This window comes from Typopeltis vanoorti, chromosome 8 (assembly GCF_054136105.1).
Source record: "Typopeltis vanoorti isolate ZY-2024b chromosome 8, IOZ_Tvanoo_1.0, whole genome shotgun sequence".
Lineage (NCBI taxonomy): Eukaryota > Metazoa > Arthropoda > Arachnida > Uropygi > Thelyphonidae > Typopeltis > Typopeltis vanoorti.
In genome coordinates, this window is record NC_143556.1 from 22,384,127 (window position 1) to 22,388,129 (window position 4,003).

At 33.7% G+C, this 4,003-nt stretch overlaps 1 non-coding gene across 1 annotated transcript; it reads left to right on the forward strand.

The window, feature by feature from the left end:
* Window positions 1-1,785: 1,785 nt before the first annotated feature.
* Window positions 1,786-1,857, forward strand: TRNAH-GUG (transfer RNA histidin (anticodon GUG)). Its single transcript has one exon. It is a non-coding gene; the product is annotated as a tRNA-His (tRNA).
* The last annotated feature ends 2,146 nt before the right edge of the window (window positions 1,858-4,003 follow it).

The window sequence follows — 4,003 nt, forward strand, 5'->3', positions numbered from 1 at the left end:
CTTGGGTGTTTTTTGGTTGAAAACTGGTCAGAAAAAATATTTCGATGAGCATAAGATTAACAACCTAAAAAATTAGGTTACGCAGATCAAGATATTTAGCTGGACATGGTCAGGTGTCTTGCCCGGTTTGAAGCAAGCTTGAATAAATATGGATTAAATATGAATTATACAGAAAACCCCTTCTTAGAAATTAGGTAAATTAGTTATGCAAGATATTACACCCTCCGTCCAAAAAGAATCCGAACTTTTCGAAAATAGAAGAAACGAGTGGCGCAACCTGTTTTATCTTTTTTTTCCAAAGCGGCAACCTTCATTAGTGTTATGTCATCTTACTACAAAGCAAGTTGCTTACTAGAATAGAATACAACGATGATTTCATCATTAGTCTTTATAAGGACTGGCTTAAAGGGGCGAAGCAAGAATGCTTTTCATCTTCCCCGTTATCTGTAGAGGACAGTTTAGGCATAAGGTGTTATTGAGCTATTAAAGCTCGAATCACGGCAGGAGGGTAACGGCAATAGCCGAGCCTCAGTTAGAACTTCATTGGCTACAGCATTGCCATGCATTATCCTCCAAGAGTATTGGATTGAATGAATCATCATCAATCGAATCACTAAATTCCGATTCTCCTCATGATTTCATCCTACGATAACATACTTATTTATAATAAGTTGCAATTTTCCAGGAAAAGGTGTATTAACAAAAATAAAGTTTTTTTAATTTTATTTAAAAATATTAATTTATTTTCAGAAATATTTACTAAACCATTCATTTACAATAATATATTATATAAAAATATTTCCTAAAAATAAGAAATACTTAAAAATTCAAAGCAAGTTTTGGTTGTCGATTTTCTGTGATAATCACACCTGATTTGTTTCATTCAATTATTAGCTGTTCATCCCAGAGGAGATCCTTCAATCTGTATTTGGAAGGTTTCGATGCGAGACATTTATTACAAGGTTACAGTGCAACCAAAAACCGTTCGCAGTTACTTTGTGTAATACACCTTATATTCTGTGAATTCATTTGTTTATTTTGTGGTGGAGAATAAAAGAGATAAAATTGAAATTTAAGCACTAAATTATTTTAAATACACAGTATGTGTGTTGTGTTAATAGAGAGGGTTGTGTGATTATTTCTGCCATGAAAAAACTTCACTGGTAGAATCATAATAGAGTTTCACGTTATAAATTTCCTCTTCCATCCCAAGATTTCAAATTCATAAAACATTTACAGGTGAATAATCTTTCGTATGTAAGAAATCTTAAGAAATGAATCATTCAAATGGAAATCGATGTCCAAATCTGATGTAATCAGCTTTAAAATACCAACACACTTGTGAAGTAATTTCTTTCAACCGACATTGCAATTTATAAATAACAATTAATATGCAAATACCTGTTAACAAGAAGCTAATAACCATGCGATTACTAGCAAAATTTATTATAATAATACCAGTTCTATGAAAGGAAACAATCTTGTTTGCTGTTATAAACAGCTCAAATGTTTCCATTTAACTCATTCAATAGAACAACAAAAAAAGCTTTTACGGTAGCAAATCCAGAATGTTGAAAGTGGATAAAAAGTAAGCGATCTTTTTGGTAGTGACGACACTCGACTGTTGTTCATAGGGCTGCTATTTTCTGTCGAGTGCACGCCTGACTACCCCTAAAACACTCAGTTAGATAAAAACTGACCGTACATGATACACAGGACATCCGGTACAACCTTTACTTAAGAGGATATTCAAGAAAATAATCAGAAGAGTGATATGACTAAACAGCCGTGATCGTCTAGTGGTTAGGACATTGCGTTGTGGCCGCAATAACCCAGGTTCAAATCCTGGTCACGGCAGTTTTTTATTTTTTCAACTTTTCCATTTTGTTTAAAAGTAATTTCTTGTAATTTGAGGTTTGCAACAAATATTTATCCCCACCTCCTCCTCGCCCAATTGCAGATCTTTTTTTAAAAACTCAATACAAATATCAAATTATTGATAATATGAAAAAAAAAAAAAACAACTAACAAAACAAAACCCTACAATTGAAATCAGTAATCTTAATTTCACATATTAAAAGCATTTTAAATAGTTATAATTTCTCGATCAATTAAGAGAAATGGTTCTCCCTCCAATATGAAATGGTATTAACGATCAACGTTTTAGTTTTCTTATGTGCATCTAAGAATGTTGATTAACTTGGGCATTTTTACAATGACGAATTTAGGAAAAGAACAATACATGGGAAGGAAAAATTCCGTACTGGTTTAAGAAGCAAAAGAATTAAATACACAGATCGGAGTGAAGGTATCACACTGATGTTGAAAAGATTAATACAGGTTTAGAGTAGCCAGGATTTTCTGGTTTTTTTTTTTTTTTTTTGCTGAATAATTTTTATTTTTTCAAAAGCTCTTTTTACCCTAAATATGATTAAATGTGCAATTACATAACGCGAAGACAATGTTGTTTTTTTAATAAAATGAAATTACATTTTTGTATGATAAGTGAAACCATAAAATCCATCTGTGAAAAATAGCCGAATCTTAATCAAACTGGGTGTGTGTGGAGACTACAAGAAATTGAAATCCAGATATTATTTTTCGACTGGACAAAGCGCCACTATTCTTTGCACTGACATCTTACATCCGATGCTGCCTTCACATCGAATAGAATCAGTATTGGTTCTGCTTACGTAACTTAACGTTGAATATTAGAAGAAAAAATTCTGTGCCCCAGAGAAGGATTGAACTCACAAACTCCCGATTATGAGACTGACGCGCTACCTACTGCGCTACTGAGTTTATTTGTATCAACAACAGCAGCTATGTACATTTAAAAATAAATATATATAGAGCTATTTACAATTTGTACATAGGCTGCTAATTCTATTAGGCATTTTCATTTACTCGTTACAATATACTTATGAAACTTGTTTTACAATCACTGTTTAAATAAAAAATATGCCTGGGGAAGGAGTGTCCTAGGTTCGATTCCTGTCGACGACGTGAGGAGCTTAAGGATCTTCCTCAGCCATAACCAAGTTAGCCGGACGTGGACAGCAGGCTTTTTCCGCTAGTTTATCTGGGGTTTTTCATTCCGCAAGCAGACAAACCAGCCCTTGAACACACACGGATTACAGTCAGGAATATTGGTTCAGCCATAGGCCTGATTCGTCAGCTATGCCGGTGCCAAAAACCCTGTTTAAAGTTTGGGGGAATTGAGATGTTGCCGTACTTTCCCGTAAATGGGACTCAGGGCCGTTGTATCATACGAAGTAACTAATCCGAGATATCAGACTCTGTTTCATTTGGAGTTAACTTTCTGTAATGAGAAAATGATAAGCATGGCAAAGTGGTCACTAGTTAAATGATATTCTGTTTTTTGTTATTTTCAAATGAAGTAGATTGTTGTACTAATGTTACTGTAAACAAATGATACCATAGCAGTCAGTGAAGAGTTTACTCATTAATCTTATGTGCATCTTAAAAATTCTGCACTGACAATTTGTAATATAATACTGTTTATTCTAAGAAGGAAAAGATTCGGTTTATTTGGCTATATTAAAACAAATAAATGAAACCGACTACCATCGCAGAATATACTTCGTTTCGTATGGATTAGGATTAAAGAATGAAAAAAAAATACAATAATAGGTTAACACAAATCATAACACTATGAAAATACAGAAACATGTAAGAGTTACAATTTAAGTTTTTAAAAGAAACGCGTGGAAGCTGGCAGAAGTCAGCTATTGTTCAATGATATGTCTACCAGGGGAGAACATTCCAGGTGTGCGGTGCTCATCCACCAAATAGCAATATCACCGATATAGTTTTGCATTTATTCCGGTTAAAGACACCCCAAATTGTCCTCGGACTTCGCTTGATTCCTCAAAGTAAACACAACAGACCATTGTTTCTCAACCTTCTTTCGTATGTGCCCCATTTTTTTAATATTAGTTTTTGACTGTATACTACGACTGTATCACAGTCGTTGGGAATA